Below are 19,042 nucleotides of genomic sequence, written 5' to 3'. Positions count from 1 at the left end.
GGATTTAAGATGTGGTTGACTGGTTCGCCCATTGGCCTCACAGTGTAGCGGTGCAGGGTTCAATTCCAGCTCCGGCCTTCCTGTGTGGATTGCATGTTCTCCCCGGGCCTCCGTGGGTTTTCTACGGGTACTTCGGTTTCCTCCCACATTCCAAAAACATGCATGGCAGGCTGATTGAACACTCAAAAATTGTCCCTCGGTGTGAGTGTGAGTGCGAATGGATGTTTGTCTCTGTGTGGCCTGCGTTTGGCTGGCAACCGGTTGAACTTTAGTCTTCATTTGTATGCATTTGTAATAGAAGCAACGCAGGGGAAGCGTGATAATTCGGAAATTCGGGACAACTCCCGCCTGGCTGGTCTATTCCAGGACAAGATGCATAAGCATTATTTTTTCTTTTTTCCCCAAAAAATAGACCCTACCTTTTACTTAATAGATATCTTCAAATATAAATGTACTGTGCATCATCATGCAGGCGTATTTTCTTACATACACCACTGTCACCGACTGTACAGCATATTTAATATTATGGTAGGTCTTGTTGAGAGCATGCGACCATAATGAGCCAATCAAGTTTTTGTTTAACAGAGGAAATTTGCAGTATTAAAGACAACACAGCTTGGCTGTTCCGAAGTTTGGAAAGTTGACTCAAGAGTTTTTAAAAATGATTTGAGGGAGCAGTACTTCTAAATGGGTTAAGTCAGCTTAAAACCATTGCGTCTCATTGTGCTGCTTTAGTAGGGTCAAAATACGGTAGTTTCATTTATGATAGAGACAATGCAATATTGTCTCTATCAATATTTTTTCCATGGAGAGCAAAACCTTCGTATTTGCAAAACAAGAAATAAAGGAAAAGGAAATTTGAACGTTTGATTTCGTTTTGCTGGTGGGCTATGTCATGCAAACCATTTTGAAGTTAGGACCTTTGCCCAGATAAAACCCTTGTCACCGGACACCTCAGAATTTTAATTGAAGTTCCCCGCTATATAATTTCCAAGACACGGAGCCTTCTTTTAGCCAAGCGCAAGTACAGTCTACTTCTCCACAAATATGGGATGACTTATAGTATTAGTCATGGCTATCCAACTCCGGTCCTCAAGGGCCCCTATGCAGCATGTTTTAGATGTCTCCCTCCTCCACCACAGCTGATTTAAATGATCAGCTCATCAACAAGCTGATAAGCCTGTTTATAATCCTGATCATTTTGGATCAGATGGGTTGGAGGAGGGAAACATCCAAAACTGGCTGGATTGGGATCCTTGAGGACCAGAGTTAGACACTCCTCAGATAATGTCATTTTATGTTAAGTGTTCTTTTGATGGCAATGCGGGCACCCGCAGCGGCTCCTCTTGTTGTCTGTTTAAGAGGGAGGAAATTTCATCTAACATACAGCATATTTGACAATAAAGTTATACTTGATACTTGATATAAGTAATTATACAGGCTGTTCTATAGAATAAATTTTATAGGGTAGCCATGCACCTGACATAAGGCTGCCATGTGCACACCGCTGGCCAGGTGATTTACCTCAGTTAGTGTCAAACACAAGTGTCAAAGCCTGCGGCATGTGTTTCTGCTCGGCTCTGTGTTGTTTTGATTCACTGGAAGTGTAAAGGTGCCAAGTTTAGTCAGGCAGGTTTCTACATGACATCCTGCGCCTTGATGGTCCACAACATCATTGGATTGTCTTTAGTTCACGCCACAAAACTTACAAGACCTAAAATCACTGTGTCATTGATTAGTACTTGGGGCCTCACCGCCACCGACTTAAACATGAATGGACTATCAATAGGCCCCTCGTGGCTGAAGTCAGAGGGCAGCCATCTTAAGTTGGCACTGTTACTGACACCTTCTGTTGTTTGTTCACTGAAAACATCGTTATCAGTCCATGTTTTATGCTAGGATCGCTGTACGGAGTAATGAGGGCCTCTCAAAGAATGGTCTTCATTGTTTGCGTTACATATACAGCACATTTGACAATAAGGTTGTACTTGACTTGACTTGACATTCAGAATATACTATCTCAGAAGCGTGAGATGTGACTGACAGAGGTTAGGTTTACATTCTGCAGCAAATTTTGTCTCGATGGGCTTTGCATTCATATAATTGTTGGTGGTTCTGACAACATGATTCAGGCAAATCTTTGAGTAGCAGATATACCTGAAAATATGCATTTAAAATCACATTCTTAAGCCCCTATCCCACTGAGTGGCGAACAACTGTGAGTATTTGCGGAGGCAGTGAATTTTGCATTCTTGTCAGTTTGTCAGCGCTTCTCCCAGACGTATTGGTACAATCGTATGCCATACACTGTGGCATTTTCATCTTCGAGACAGAAATTAATATGAAAATGTCATGGTGAAATCAATGTATTCAAATTAGTCGGGCTAGAAGTGACAATGGAAGGCTGCTTGTGGCTTCACCTCTCCTGAATGCCAGTAAGCAGCATTGTTAGTTGATTCATACGTAAGTCTGTGCTTGCAGCAGAGCACACAAAGAATTATGCAGTCCAAAGTCCTGGACTCAATTTGGAGCCCTGTATGTCCATAAAGAAGCAGCCGTTGGCCAAGCATCAGCATGACGAAGATTTGTAAGGGTCTAAGTATAATTGACTTTGACCTCGAGTGAAGTTGTGCTTGCTCTCTGGTTATCCAGGGACATGTTTGACAAGTCACACATTTTAGCGTGAATGCCAAGTGGGCATCAGGTTTCTGCACATGATCTCAGCGCAAATGTGTCTTTTTCAAGCCACTGAAGTGTAACTTGGAAATCTGTCAAGGAGTAAATATTGATGTGAAACATTCCAAGTTTGGTATAATCCTGCAACATGATATATATAAATATTTTTTGTCAATTTGCATCGACAAGTTGAATTTACTATACAGTATTCTGCTTTGGGGCCCTTTTTAATTGAGGACTCAAAGACTCAACTTAAATATTCTTATCCGAACAAAGGTCTGTCAAATGTTGTCCCAAATCATAAATAAGCAAGGGAAAAACGATGGCGAAATGGAACTTCCATACTACCATGAAGCATGCAGTTGTGAAACCGCAGCAGAAAACCCAACGCCTCGCTGGCTTTGCATTTGAAATGAAATGAGCGAGACAAATGGATAAATAAATGCCACAACTCAAGATGTCATTTGCTCATTTTTTCACTTTTTTTTTTTTTTTTTAGCTGCTGCTTTCATCACATTTCGATTCCTCTTAACCTATTTTTCTGTACTGTGTAACTTTTTCCAGTAATCTGTTTCCAACGGGAACTATTCATGAAAATGTTTCATGATGCACCTGCTTTCTTTGTCTTTGTGGTTGCATTTCATGCCAACCAAACATTCACGGATTAAGTCATGGTCAGAGGAAAGAAAAGTCTTTATGCTGGATAGTTGTGCCAGTGCCACTGGTTTTAGACCATCTGATATGTTATGCATGATCGTTCCCTGCTAAAGTCAGACAGCAACATTGCTTGGTGCATCCTTTGACATGGCCCATATGTCTGTTTTTAAATAGTTCACAGGCCAGGGTATTGTATTGTTTAGACTGTCAACTTCAATTTAACCCTTTAGTGGGCACTTGGTGAACTACTCCTAAATTTATACGTCGTAAATATAAATGTATAATAATAATAAAAATAAAAATAATAATACACATTCCTACTTCTCAAAATGTATCAATTTTCTAATATTTAAAAATAAATAAATAAATGAATGAATGCAGTCATTTTGTCAGAGGCAAAACGTGTTTTGAAATCTACTTTTAACTGAAATAATAACAAATATTTACGCAGAGCCATACACGTGCACATGTTTTTAAACACAACACAGCAATATAAATGAAACCACACTGTAATGAGTCTTAATTGGGAGGGACATTTCACAGGTATTTACAGTGTTGTTTCAGTAGCTGTAGTAGGCAGTATCCATGTTGGTATTCTGTTTTGCTCACCTTCCCTAAATTTGTGTAACAGACAATGTTTGTCTTATCTGGTTGTTGTCAAAATATACGTAAGGATGGCAGGCAAACATGTTGAGTCGGAGTGAATCTGTGTACGTATGTCCAATGGCACATTTCTACGTGCAAGACTTGTTCTCCTTTTGGTTTTCTTGCGCCAGTGCCGTCGGCCCGTCTGTGTATCATTTCCTTACCATCTACTTTGAAAAATATATTACATCATTGTTCTGTCACCCTTTTTTGAATTAGCGGTAGACTCAAAATGAGAAACTGGTCTTAGCATCTGTTTTTCTTCCTGTGTTTGACAGGCTGTCGCAGGCAAACCCGGTGGAACCATTTCCCTTGTTTCCAACTGCGTCTGAGCAGGTGAGGAATGACGCCAGCTTCCACTTTTTGCTTTTCAAATCCATTGACGCAGTCATGGCTGCTGATTCTGTCATTGCTCCATGTTGAAAATAATCCATTCTAAGGAGAGACTAAGTCACTTTTTCAGGGTAAAAAATAAAAACAGTTAAGACAGAGTGCTTGACATATTTAATTCGGCACCACCCAATGTAAGGCTCAGGCCACAGCAGCACTAAAATAACGGCATCGGTAATTACCCAAATCAATTTTCTGTCAGGCTTCTGTAGTGGCTAATACACTGGAGAAGACAAATTATATTTTAATGCTACATTCATATTATTATTGTTGCTAGAATATAATTATGGATTTGGGAGATAGAAGTCTTTTAATATTTCTCTCTCTCTCACACACACACAAGGCAGATTATTATTTATAGATTCAATTGTCAAATTAAAGTTATTTACTAGCATTACTCAAAAGAAAATAATCACTCATGCACGCATTGTGGTTGAATGTTATGCGTCCTTTAATTTCTGAGAGAGAAGATGAATTCAGTTTGAAATTCCTCGTTTCTTTTCAAAGCGGTACAAGACCGAGAGCCCAGTGAAATTGAAAGAGTCCTCACGGTATTTCATGTTGACGGATGCCCTCTTTTTGTTTTTATGACAGGTGGTCTGGACTTTAAAAAAAATTAATGATGTTCCATGATATAAACATATTTTGTATTGTAGTTGTGGGTGGTTCCAATTTGCTCTCCAATGTTTTATATTGAGCAGACTTTCCAGGAAGTATATTCTTGAAACTTAAAGAAGGCTGTGTTTACTTTTTGGAAATGCTCAAACAATCCTGCAGTATTACTGTTATTCGGGTCTTTTTCAATAATAAGTACTTTAAAATAGACAGTCTTTATTGCTTTTTTACTGAATAGTTATTTTATGACTAACTAGTGAAATGCATTTTTCACACATGGGTAAGTTTTTGAAATTAATTGAACAGAAACGTTTTTAGTTTCGGAGTCAAAAATTGAGGGGAAAGGTTTCTCATCTCTATATCACTGCTGGTCATAAATACAGTATGTATTTTTCTTTCAAAGTGAAGAGAAACAAACCCCCCAAAAGTTGCACACACTTAGAATTTCAGCAGCTTTTGATTAATGTGTGTTGCTTCATAGATGTGAAAGAGTGCTGCCCACCCTCTCTACATGAAACCTTGTAAACATCACAATCGACAGATGTGATCGTTTTTGCAGTGGAACTACTGTACACCCAAATAGCCATGATGCTGACGCACCAGTAATTATATATATACTGTATATATATATATATATATATATATATTTTTTTTTTTAATAGGCACCTTTCTGGGCACCTAAGGACGCCAGGCAACAATTTCAGAGAAGCAAAATAAACCACGGAAACAATAATAATCCATCATCCATTTTTCTCTTGCGTTTATCCTCATTAGGGTTGCGGGTGAGCTGGAGCCTATTCTGGCCCATTTTGAGGGAGTGGTGGAGTGGGCTAATATATTTTCAGTATGAACAACACAACTACACAAACTGTAATAGCAAATATATTATTGTGATTTTTTGTGTGTGTGTGTGTGTTGTTATAATTAACATTGTCAACCTTAAAATAACCATCTAGTTTGGGGGATTATTATACGGATAGGAACATAAATTAAGCCTCCAAAATGTGGAATCCAAGTAAGGTAATTTGTTGATGGATGTTAATGGATCTCCTGAATAGTTTTATTTTCTATTATGTTTTTTTTTTCCAATTTATGTTGTACCTTCTTATAATAAATTCCAAATAATTTGTGTTGCCTGTGGAAGACAACTTGGGAAGGGTTCTAGGTCCCCACTGTGAGGTGTTTGTTAGAAGTGGGAAAATAAGACATTTTTAAAATCGAAATCTTGGACTTTGGTGATAGTCTGCACTCTTAGCAACATTCTAATGGAACTTGATTTCAAGGTTTCTTCATGGCCACATGGGACGGCTCTGATTCTGAACTATTTTGACAAAATAACTGGGAAAGACCCAATGGTATTTCTGCTTGGAATATATTGGACACTGTTACTCAGCAAAGTACTTAATGATAGATGAGTCAGTGTAAAGTAGCGAGTAGCCAAGTTTGCTTTGATCTCACAGGAGACAATGATAATGTTGGACAATGTCAGGGGGGAACTTATGGGGGACATCCTTTCAGCAGCCTTGTTAAGTTATCCTAGAAATGTGCTTCTAGATTGTTGCGCTTCACTTTACTGACGGTAAATCTGCTTTTTCGAATAATAAAGACATCCTTCATTGAGTCTGGCCTGCCCATGCAGCCATTCTGTAGGCAAATAACAGCCAAAGCTTGTAGCCATAAATCTGAATGTGAGTAGTAGAAGCTTCTGGTCATGCATGTTTTGACTTTTAAAGTCAAAACTCATTTTGTACTTTTCTCCAGCGGCATGAGTTGTAGTCTGCTCCCGACATCATGCGTCATTCCTTTCGTTCATTCTGTTGCAAAAATGAACTCGTAGTTTTGTAATCAAAGGATTTGAAACATGAATACACTACAATCACAATAATAACCAAAATGATGAATTTAGCTCAATATTCGTGTTCTCGTGAGGGTAGAATTTTGGATACACCCTTCGTATTCGATATGGTGCTGGATCTCATTCAAGTAATAGATTCTTTATTTTGAAACCGCACCTGAAAACTTCAAAATGAAAGTTATTAACCTGCTTTGTAAACTGTTTTTGAGAATTTGTCTTTCATAATGAGTTGGGACACAATTCGAGAAGAGAGAACATGTGCAGTAAATATATCTACAGTCAAGGGAGTGGTGGTATTCCTTTAATGCAAAATTATACATACATTTATATTTGTGGTGATGATACAGTTAAGGTAATTTAGTATGTGACAGTTTGAGACGATAAAATGAGGAGTGTGAAGGCTTTCACTCGTGGCCGTTCAGTACACTAAGGATGAGGGCAGAAGGGCGGGGCGGGAGACGGCAGTCCTGCGTGGAGTGGAGCGAAACGGCACAGTTTTTCACAGGCCCAATTGATGTTCTCTGTGTAAAAAAACATCAAAGCTTGGCCTCATTGCTCCTCGTCACCACAGAGGTCCCCTGCCTCAGCGTTTGATGGCTGTGTCAGCCCACCACAACACAACATCTATCGTAGGGCCAAATGGAAGACCCTGGTCTTAAATCAAGGATACTGGATAGTGGTGACTTTGCTCACACACACGCACACACACACGTGCGTGTGTGTATGTATATATATATATGTCCATCCATCCATTTTCCGAACCGCTTGATCCTCACTAGGGTCGCGGGGGGTGCTGGAGCCTATCCCAGCTGTCTTCGGGCAGTAGGCGGGGGACACCCTGAATCGGTTGCCAGCCAATCGCAGGGCACACAGAGACGAACAACCATCCACGCTCACATTCACACCTAGGGACAATTTAGAGCATTCAATCAGCCTGCCATGCATGTTTTTGGAATGTGGGAGGAAACCGGAGTACCCGGAGAAAACCCATGCAGGCCCGGGGAGAACATGCAAACTCCACACAGGGAGGCCGGAGCTGGAATTGAACCCGGTACCTCTGCACTGTGAAGTCGACGTGCTAACCACTGGACTACCGGGCCGCCCTATATATATATGCATGTATATATATATATATATATATATACACATGCATTTTATATATATATATATATATATATAAAATATACAATATACAGTACATACAGGTATATAATGTAGAAATTGATGCATGTTTTGTGAATTTATTCTTTGCATTTTATTTATCCCAGACAGTTAACGGCTAGAAAAATGCAGTGTGTGTGTTTTTTTTAATTAATTGAATGTATGAATATGGATATTATTATTGATTTAAATTTTGGTTTTTATTTTTGGGGTGGATTAAATAAAACTGTAAAACTGCATCAAGACTTTAAATTAAGGCATTAAAAAATGATACATATTAATTGAGCATCCTCTCAAACCTTTGTATGGAACCTATATACATATAAAGTCACATAATCACATGCCTTACATTGGTGGCCCAGATTTGGGGTCAAATTAACTGACCAACAACAGTCAAATAATTTTGCGATGCCCGTAAACAAGTACAGTATTATGCAACACTTTGAAGATATTACCTTTGTATGACCTGTGTATTATTTATGTTTGCATAGTGTGACACAGAAGAGCTTTCAAACATGCTGATAGGTACGGTTTGGTCTTATTTCACTGGGATGCTGTAAGTCAGAGAGCAAAGGCTCTGACGTTAACCTTGCATCCCACCTAGTGACATTTGAGAGACACTACATGGCAAAAAAAAAGCCTCATGCATATTTTTAGGTTTGATCATATGATGTGTCTTGGTTATCTCAATCATTGAGGCTGTTGCTGTACGTATTAGTAAGATCGAACTGTCTTTATGTCTTTATGAATAAAGCGTGCTTTTTTTTTCTAAAGCAACCTGCTGGTTGAAGACTTCTGGAGGGAAGAGAGAGAGAGAGAGAGAGAGAGAGAGAGAGAGAACCCCGCAGAACGCAGACATTTGTGTGCGTGCGTGTGTCGCAAACAGTTGTCAGGGCAGCCATCAATCAATACCACAAAGATGGTGACACACCAGTCCCGCAGTCCTTGAATGTTGTGCCAAAGCTTGTTCAAGGGCAAGGTTGCCACACTGACCTCAGTACTGCCACTAGGCGTCAGTGTGAGCATGTCACGTGAACACACAACAAAAAGGAAGGCCTCATGTGCTTTATGATTGAGCTATTTAATTCGTGGTTATCCCTGCAGGAAAACGGCGTCGTGTGAAACGGTGTGCTTCTAGAACTCTGTCACTGTCTTTCCTTTCCAATGCTTTCCGCTATGGGATGACTTCAACCTCTTTATATCATTTGCATAAGCCGACTTCACAAATCTGTGCTTGCCCCTGTATCTTGCACAGCAAGCTTCCTTTTCAAAATGAATCGTAAATGACTACATTTACGTTCTCAGTCTATTTCAGGCTCAATGATGACACTTGTCATACATGATGAAAAAAAATCCATATGATGCCAGCTCGTCATGGGATGTGATCTGACCTAATTTGGCAGCCATAACGATTCGTCAACCCTGTCCTCCTTCTCTACTTCCAATTGTGGGAGCAATTCTTCAATCCTCTGTATTGATCCACATTTGGCCAAGGTTATGCTTTATCCACCCGCTTTGTAATGAACCATGATCAGTCTCGGTCCTCAGTGCTGATGAGCCCTGCACTTTGGGGTCAGAATTAGCATAGAAGTGGAAAGAGAGGAAGTGCAAGACCAGCTTGGTAGGTGGACATGCTTGGCATTTGGAGTACGGAATATGGAATGCTTGGGCAGGAAGCGCAGTGACAGCCGCAGATGCTTTGTGGTCAAACTTCACATGACTATCTGCATGCAGGGAAGCGTAAGGGTAATATTATCCCACCATGATGAATGTGAATGCTTGTGCATGGGATAAATTTAGCCATGGCCTCAGGCAGGTTGAGCGTCACGACAGGCACCGTGTGGATTTAAGTGTTGGGGCACATACGCCGCTATTTAAAATAAAAGTCAAATGTAAATCACATAATGACTTCAGTTAAGTATGTGAAAATTGTTTGAAACTTGAATTACCAAAGGACAAGTTTCTGCCGAAGTTTGCACCACTTAAACATGCGGGCCACTTTAACTGGCTTGCATTTGTTGAAGAAAAATAGTTCCATTTCACTTTATTGTCACAAGTGATGGGCAGGCTACTTGGAAAATGTCGTACACTGAGCCACAAGCTGTTCTACATTCAATATAGCTGCACTACACTGAAGCTACTCACCACTGAAACATAACAAGCAAAGCTACAATAAAATGACAAAAGTACACGTGACTTCTGTGTGTATGACCACCATATGTGATGGCGAAAGTAGCTTAACTAATTAATGAAAACCTGTTTGATGTTGAAAACAGGGACTCGACGTTGACACTGCTGAAAAAAACTAGCGATGCTCAACACTCATTGTAATTGTGAGGGCCAGACTGACATAGATATTTTGAATTACACTGTGCTGCTTTATTAAATTCAACATAAAATCTCTTGTCAAGGAAAATTTGTGAACATATGAAATTGAATGTATTTATACAGTAGGAAGTGTCAAATTTTAAACATTGCTATCATCATACTACAAATGCTGTTTTGTACAACTGAGATCATCAAACAAATGGTTGAACTGATGTTTAACCGGTTAAAACCGCACTTGTTTTGAGTCATGATACACAATTGAATAAAGCAACATATGTATATGTAGTTTTATTTGATATTATTTGACATGGCCAAAGTAACAATTAAGTATCTTTAATTGTTTACTTCAAAACCACAGTGCATTCTCTTATTAAATATCGAAGGGTAATGTTTTATTGAAATATTTGAGCCAATTACCTTGATGTTTGCTTTCAAGTGGAGACTGTCGTTTTCACGAGTGGATAGTAATCCTCATGGTTATTTTTTTTCACTAAAATCTCTGCTAGCCTGTTCATAATTACATGTTTATCGTTTTATGCAGCTGTATTTTTGCAAATGAGGATGAAAGCTCAGCATCACACAGAATCCCCATCTGCAGTTTGTTGTCGCGCTTAGTATTCAGATATTCGAAGCGGATTGTGCATTGGCCATGAATAAATAAATAAATAAAATAATACATCGTCTCATACTTTTGTGTGTGTTAAATGAGCAACAGAATAAAATGCAACGTGTGGTTGAAATGCTCCATGTGTGTGTGTTGCGTGACTGAATGCATTCTTAACAATTACCTCAATTTCTTTGCACTTTGTTTCCAATTTGTCTGTGGAATGGCTTTTATTTATCCCTGTGGTCTCAACTGTTATTTCATATTTCCTCAGCGCCATCAACAATAGTTGAGCCTGGCAGTGAGTACAGTTTTCATTGTTATTATATGACAGCTAGGGGACTATATATTTCCCCTTTAAGATATAACACAATAAATGAATGTTTGCAACAGTGCTAACAGGGCACCTGTTTTGCTCTAAAAATAGTACTTAATGAGTTTTTAAAAAAAATCTTAAATTTGAAATACTTTTTTTTTTTTTTAGTCTGTTTATGAACTGCAATACTTTTATGTAAGCCACCTATCTATATTTTGGGGAACTGTGGGCTTGTAAAGCCCTCTGATTACTCATGTGATTAAAGGTGTGAAGTAAACTTGGCCAACCACCTTTTGACTATTATTTAGAGCTAAAATTAACTCTGGCATACTTTTGTTTTTGTTTTTTTGTTTTTATTACAATCCACTCAAGTTCATAGTTAGACGCATAGCAACGCTCTTAACGATGAAAATGCTTTTGTTTAGCAATCTCCAGCGAATTATCTGATTGACAGAATGCCGGTCAGCCATTGTACTGCATTGTTGATTGTCCCGTTAACTGGTCTTTGTCATTGCTATCGAGTTGTTCAGCGAAATGCCTCTGCACTCGGTGGCGATGCACTGTTCACTTTGAGGCAAATAGTTGTTTCAGTGGCCCAAAAAATAAAGAAGAGGGATCGTAAATGGACCAGAAAATTACAGTTTCATTCTCGCAAAGTGAATAAATTTCACGCCGCTATCGACATGCGACCTTTATAACAAGCACTTCGAAGACCCCTGTTTTGCTGATGATAAAGGATTTGCAAAAAAATGATCTATTTTTACAACTATAAAACACACTTTCTATGGCTGGTAGTATGGAAATATCCATGGACATGTCCCCATTTGAGTCATTGTTGAGCTGCATATTATGTGGAAGAAATGAGCCCGGTGTTAACCCACGCAAGAACTGGGAGAACATGCAAATTCCACACAGGAAAGAAAAAGCAGAGATTTAAACCCAGAACTCTTTGTGTGTGGCAGTCATAACCTCTCAATCACCATCTATCCAAGAACTAAATATGTGAATATTATTATTGTTATCTTTTTGTAATGACAAACCGCTGCAAACTATGTCCAGGAATGATATTGCTCCTTGGAAGCATCGGGTGAAATTTTTAAATGACAGATGTTCAGCATTGCAGTTGAAGCCTATCATTATAATGTGTTCGAGTGAATATGACACCGAAATGCGTTTTCCATTGGAAGTGAATGGCAGGCTGAAGCACATTCATTTTTCTTTTTGTATTCGTGTGTGCGTGCGTGCTGCCACATGCAGAGGACAACTCCCTCTTGACACCATTCAAATAATTTGGGTTGCAAAAGGTTTTCAGTGATGTTAAAGACAGACAGATAAATTACACTTGCCAAAGGCTTACATTTTTATTTCACATGAGCAAAATTCTATTGTTTGTTCTACCTCAACCTGAGCTGAGCAATTAGATTTTATTTTTTTCAAATAGGATATTTCTTTCATACAGTCGCATGAAATGTGGTGTGTGTCGAATACTTGTCGTGGCTTTCTAAAACAGGTCATCACAAAAGTGGTGTGTGTGTGTGTGTGTGTGTGTGTGTGTGTGTGTGTGTGTTCGTGTTCCTTTCTTTGGTCAAATTTGTTATTGGCGATGCTGCACGGTGGAAAAAACGGTCAGCACATACACACCATATTCCTGGTGTGATCCTATTTCCATGTGAAGCGCACCGGGATCCTCCCACATTTCAAAAACACTCTTTTTAGGTGAACTGAAGCCTTGAAATTGTTTGCCTTGATGAGCCCTGTGATTGACTGCAGACCTGTTAAGGGTTTAATCACCGCTTGCCTGAAGTCAGCTTGGATTACCTGTGATAATAATCAGGACAAGTGGTAGCGAAAATGAATGATTAAGTTACTGGCAGAATAATTATGGAAGACACTTCAGACCCTTCCTCATATTCTTTTATAATTTGTAACACAACTTAGCAAAGGTGAAATACTGGAATTGTAATTTGCATGCATTGCAAGCAAGCGGCTTAATGTCCAGCATGCAGCATACAACTCCCATTTAAATACACTCACTAATTAGAGGCAACACTCTTCCAACGTTTTGACTTTTCTCTCCTATTATCAGCAGTTACCCCCCTCTGCAACAGCAGGCTGTGACTAACTCCTGAAATAGTTTATTGTCTGGACTAAGTGTCTCCGTCTCTGCAAATTTGGGTCCGAGTACCACTTCTGTCACAGGTGTGTTTGTTTTGATGTCTTTAGCTGGCTACATTGTTGTTACGACTCTCTGCACACCACTTGCTCAGCTCATGGGTGGTCGTATCGCAGTAATAAATTACCAACGATCGGATTAAATGATTTTGTAGGACTTAGAGTGTGCATTGAAAGATGTCTGCCCACAGCGGGTATTTGCTGTGGATTGCTAACCTACCCATAATTGACCTTTTGTGGGATTTTGTCATGACCATCTTGATGTCATTCAAATCTTCAAAACGGGTTTCCTTGATGACCCCCCCCCCTTGATCTGAGAGAAAGAGGGGAAAAAAATCCCATGAACCCAGATGGTGTGAGTAGGAAGGTTGCCCCAGCACCACAATGTTCTACTCATTCATTGTGAGCAGGCACATTTTCATGATCGTACAGCCACGACTCAGTGACATGCGGTGAGGTTCATGACTGGTGAGGGACTACTAGAGTCTCTGGAGTCGGATCTAAAAATATGAACCCAAAATAGAATGTTAGCCCATATATCATTTCTTTGAAACATGTTTGAAATAAGGTCAAAGTTGAGTTTTTGAATACGTATTCAAAGCTTTAGATGATGGTTCAACCCTTTCCACCTTGTTCAACAATGTGATGGCAAGAAAAACAAAGTAATAGTTAATATAAGATTAAGTTCATTGTTGTTGGGCTGTTGTTGTTTTGCATCTCCCTTGAAAAACAAAAACTAAATCATTTGGTCCCTATATACAGTATTTCATATGTGATGAAAGAGCAGATTTAAAAATTACAGAGGCTTCTGATATCATGCATGTCTGTTTATAACAAAAATCGGTAAAGAATTGGAGGAGTTCTGATGACTTTAATGGTGCCAAACACAGTTACAGGTACCAAAATACAATTGAATGGAAGAGATCATCAGGGACTGCGATTGGCTGGCAACCGGTTCAGGGTCTCCCCCGCCTACTGCCCGAAGACAGCTGGGATAGGCTCCAGCACCCCCCATGACCCTAGTGAGGATAAAGCGGTTCGGAAAATGAATGAATGAAAGATCATCAGGGACTCTCGGTTCAAGACGGGATCATCAACCAGCTGAGGCTTCCTAGTGTTTATGTGTGTATGGACTTCTTCTACGCATTGTGTCAATGGACCACAGCAGTAGCAATGTACTCCTCCAGCGTGCACTTTGAGTTGCTTTTCTGGCCGTAAGAGTGACTAATTATGCCACACACAATCAATAAATATATTAGACAGACGGTTGAACGTCAGCATGTGCAGTATATGTGTGTTTAAACACGTTTATTGGCTATGGAAAGACAAACTGCAAAGTGTGGGTGCTCGCACCAACTGCTCGTTCACCTGCCAGTTGAGTAGAAGCACCTGGGGCAAGAGCCAAACTGTGGCTGGGTTTTTACTTTCTGGACCTGGATTTGCCACCTTTGTGCTTGAGTCAGCAATTTAATCTATGCATGGTCACTGGCTGCATGGCGCGTTCAATGCTTCTTTTCACTTCCTGCCCATGTATTTGAGCAGGAAATACTCACTTTTAGCTATTTTCATGATGAACTCATTCATAATTATTGGATTGGGAAAGAAAATCAGTACACAAATCATGCTTAAACTGCTATGCCTTCACATGCAGAGGAAGGGAGAGCAGGGGGCGGCACTGCCTCACTTGCCTACCATAACCGCACAAACATGCCACAAATTGTCTGCGACATCTCTCGTCTTGCATCCTGAACGAAGCAAATGCCGCTTAATACTGTTGATTGATAGTCTGGTTCACACTGAAGGGGAAAGCTCATAGTTTTGAAATACTGTACATCTTTTTTGCCAGCAGTCCTGGAATTTTTATGACACTCCTCATCCGCAGACAGGGCTTAAGTAAACACTTTGGTCAGAATTAAAAAAAACAAAACACACTTGCTGTGGATTAATTGGCTTTCGCATTGTTCTATGAGTCGATATGGACTCAAAGCTTAGGAGGTGGAGGAAACCTGGCATTTCATGTTGTGCAGAAACTTGCTTTACTGTTGTATTTGTTAGTTGCTCCATGTACAGCACTTTGTGTGCAGCGATGACTGTTTGAAAGTGCTCTATAAATACAGTTGAGTTGAGTTGAGAAACAGTGAAGGCCTGTGGTTGATAGTGCACAGCAGGGGTGTCAAACTTATTTTTGGCGCGGGCCACATTGCCATTTCCCTCGGAGGGCCATTATGACTGTGAAACCATATAAAGAAGTCAAGAATAATCATTTCTTCAACTATTTAAGTGACTGTAATGAGGGGTTTGGTCACAAGAAAATGCTGACAACAGGTCTCATCTATTACATATGATCATTTTAAAATTATGTTACAGCTTTTAGGAAGCATCATGGAAGTTGACATGCTTGATTGGCTTTTGCGGGTCACATAAAATTATGTGGCGGGCCAGATCTGACCCCCGGGCCTTGAGTTTGACACCTGTGGTGTACAGGAATGTTCCTGACACTGTGACTCGGTGTTCATTCAACATGCACTCTCTGTCATCTTTCCCCTTTTATTTGTGTCACATGTGTTTTGGCCGGACCTGGTTTAGCGCTGCAAATGCAGACCAGTTGTATCTCCTGAGAGACTGATTTTGCATTGTGTATACACGGTGGTCTTTGTACGCCTTCCACTACAATACCCTGCCATCTGGAGTCACTATTGTCGATTTTTTTTTTTTTTTTTTTTGTGGTGATTTATGTTTTGTATAGAATTGGCAGCCAGGGTGTTTCGAATGTATTTCTGCTCACCAAACCCAGGGCATCCAAGTACAAGTCATAACCTTCATGAGTCATTTATGCATTTCCTTGATTTCTTTCTCAGTCATATTTTCCAGAGGCACTGACTCCATATTAAAGCCGGACTTTGCACGATACATGACAGCATTATGATGGTGACATTTAGGCTCACTAAGAATGAATTGAAATATACACATCTGGGTCGAGAGTGGGTGTTATATCACATTGCATTGGATCTCTCAAAAGCCAGTGAGAGTAGTGGTCACCAAGATACAGTGTGGGTAAACATTGGTCTGATGCCAGAGAGACAGTGTGGAACCCAATTTATCACACCACTTTGCTTGAGTTATACTGTGTTGAACCACAACCTTGTCTCTCCCACAAGACTCCCGCCTCTACTTCAATCATTCTCTCTAATTACAAAATGCAACTGTGAAAATACTAACATAGTAGTGTTCTAATTAAGAAGCATATTAAAATCACAGCCATGAAGCGTGCCATTAAAAATCATCTGCTGCTAGCCACATGGGCCTTGCCAAATGGAAAAAAAAGCTTTAAGGGGTTCATTGTTTCATTGCTATTGCAGCAATGAAACCCCTATATGTCATTCATCGGCTTTGTGGCCTTAAAACCTTGTCTTAAATGGAGGTGAATAGTAGGGATGGATGATTGAGGGAAAAAAAATATATTTTGATTGAAATCACAAATTTCATAAAATATGCATGTTGAACACTATTTTTGAAAACTCTGCTCTTTGTCAAGTACAAAATGCCCTTGCAATTTTTCATGTGAAAGTCAAGCCTCTTGCATTTTCATTTTGTTGCAGCCACACCTTTAAGGCCTTGCATCTGTGTTGGCCTCTTAGGGGCAGTGTGGTGCCGTGCATCCATGGAGTACACAGAATGAGATAAGAAGATTAAATTATCCGGTTTGGGAAGACGTTGTGCCTTTGAGTAGTGTTGTTTTCCTGTATGAATGTATTTCCACAGCGTTTGTGTGTGAATATTCATAACATTTGAAGGAATATCACTCCCCAAGCTGATGCTAATTTCCCATTAGTATGTCAGTGGTATATTACCTTGGCTTTAGCATTAGCATTAGCCTAGTTTTAAAAAAACAATCATGTATTGTCTACAAAGTGTTCCACTGTTTCTTTTTTTGTGGAACTAGTTTTACACTAAACTTCAACTGAGTGTCATAAAACAGGTTAAAGGACACTCAGGGACGGCAGAATCATATACTCTTCTTGCTTGGCTCTCAACGAAGGCGGACGCTTTTGCTTTCTGCTCCTGTCCCCCCACCCCCACCCCCACCCTTCCCTGCTCGCCACTCAGTCCATGTGCTGTCTTTGTCTGACTTTTCCTAGCCTCCTGTCGTATTTTCATCCTAAAAACAAACATGGAATTGGTTGGCTGGTCTCTCGATGCCATCGACAAAATTTTCTCGATGAGAAGAGCAGGCAGTGGGGAGCCTACTTGCCCCTCGGGGACTTTTGCTGCTGGGTACACCCTAGATCCTTGCAGAAAGCGGAGAATGGTGTGCCTGTCAACACTGTCCATTGAGGATGTGGATGACATCTACATTTTCGGCCTTCCGATAACGGGTATGCTGCTGTTTGGTGTTAGCAGTTTCCTGATCTATCGCAAAATTCAACCGACGGGAGAGGCTCTATTGGAAGTGAAGAGGCTGCCGGTCTAAGGATGGCATAGCGTGGATGTCCAACACTCAGACTCAGACTGTGCTCAACCACAAACTGTTGCGGTTTGGAGCGTCTCTGCAAGATGGTCAAGAACTTGGAGAAACTGGAATCCGTGCTCAAATATTGACAGAAATCACGGATTTGGCTGATCTACGCCACGAAAGAGACATAAGCCACGGCGGACTCAAGGCTGTCTTAAATTCTTGGGCAGCCTGCTACCAAAACAACATCTGCTATCTCGACCTTCCCCTGATGAAAGTATGCACGGAAGCTAAATTGAATTTAAAATGAACTCACTATAACATTTCTATTAATCGTCCAGCCCTAATTAATAGGCAGCCTGAATGATGTTGGTCTACTAGTCACTAAATATCAGGGGACGACAAAAGTGTAGGACAGTCTTCCTCAACTGGCGGACCGCGATCCACGACCAGACCGCCGACCTCCTCTGTCCGGACCCTCGGCAAATTGTATAAAATAATAAATTATAAAGTGATTTTTACGTTATACATTTTATATTTTTGGACTATAATCTGCGCATTACCACGATCGCTTGTTAAAATTATCCGTTGTATTCTCTGTGTGCACGAACAGATGTATTGCAGAGGACCGCAGCAGCGCGACTGTGTGTGTATAATGTTTGACGAACTGGAGATCCTGGCTGAGCAGGGCATGTCGGCGATACCGATGCGCTGATTGGCTCCTCTGAACTTAAAGGTGTGCCCATACATAAGCGTCAGCATATACGATGCGCCGATTGGCTCCTCTGAATTTAAGGTGTGCCCATACATAAGCGTCAGCATATACGATGCGCTGATTGGCTCCGCTGAACTTAAGGTGTGCCCATACATAAGCGTCAGCACGCGTCTATCCCAATACACACGCATTCAAAATGGATGATTGTGTCAGGAAACAGACGCATGCGCGACGCCACAGTGTGCTCACAGCTTCAGCCCAGGAGAGCCGCACACAGACAATTAGACAAGACGAATCGCGGGAGGTTTCGATTGTGTGCAGTTTTGCTCCCGTCTACCCGGGGATCTTTGCAGCTGTTTAACAGCAGAACACCGCAACATGGTAAATGAACATCACAATGGCGTCCTCAAATAATATTTGCATGCCTCAGACATTGCATTCACCTTCAGTGGAAG

General features: G+C 40.4%; 1 protein-coding gene across 1 annotated transcript in view; it reads left to right on the top strand.

Annotated features, from left to right (window-relative positions):
• The window catches only part of tspan9a (tetraspanin 9a), a 187,061-nt gene that overhangs the window by 21,839 nt on the left and 146,180 nt on the right, over positions 1 to 19,042 (top strand). The window contains exon 2 of the mRNA XM_086109551.1: positions 4,257 to 4,314. The gene's annotated coding sequence lies outside the window, so the exon portion shown is untranslated. The remainder of the gene's footprint in view (positions 1 to 4,256; positions 4,315 to 19,042) is intronic.

The sequence above is a fragment of the Hippocampus guttulatus genome, chromosome 4 (genome assembly GCF_054856545.1).
Source record: "Hippocampus guttulatus isolate MCC_2025c chromosome 4, RoL_Hgut_1.0, whole genome shotgun sequence".
In the NCBI taxonomy this organism is placed as follows: domain Eukaryota; kingdom Metazoa; phylum Chordata; class Actinopteri; order Syngnathiformes; family Syngnathidae; genus Hippocampus; species Hippocampus guttulatus.
Note: the sequence above shows the minus strand (reverse complement) of the source record. Positions and strands in the feature narration are given on the sequence as shown.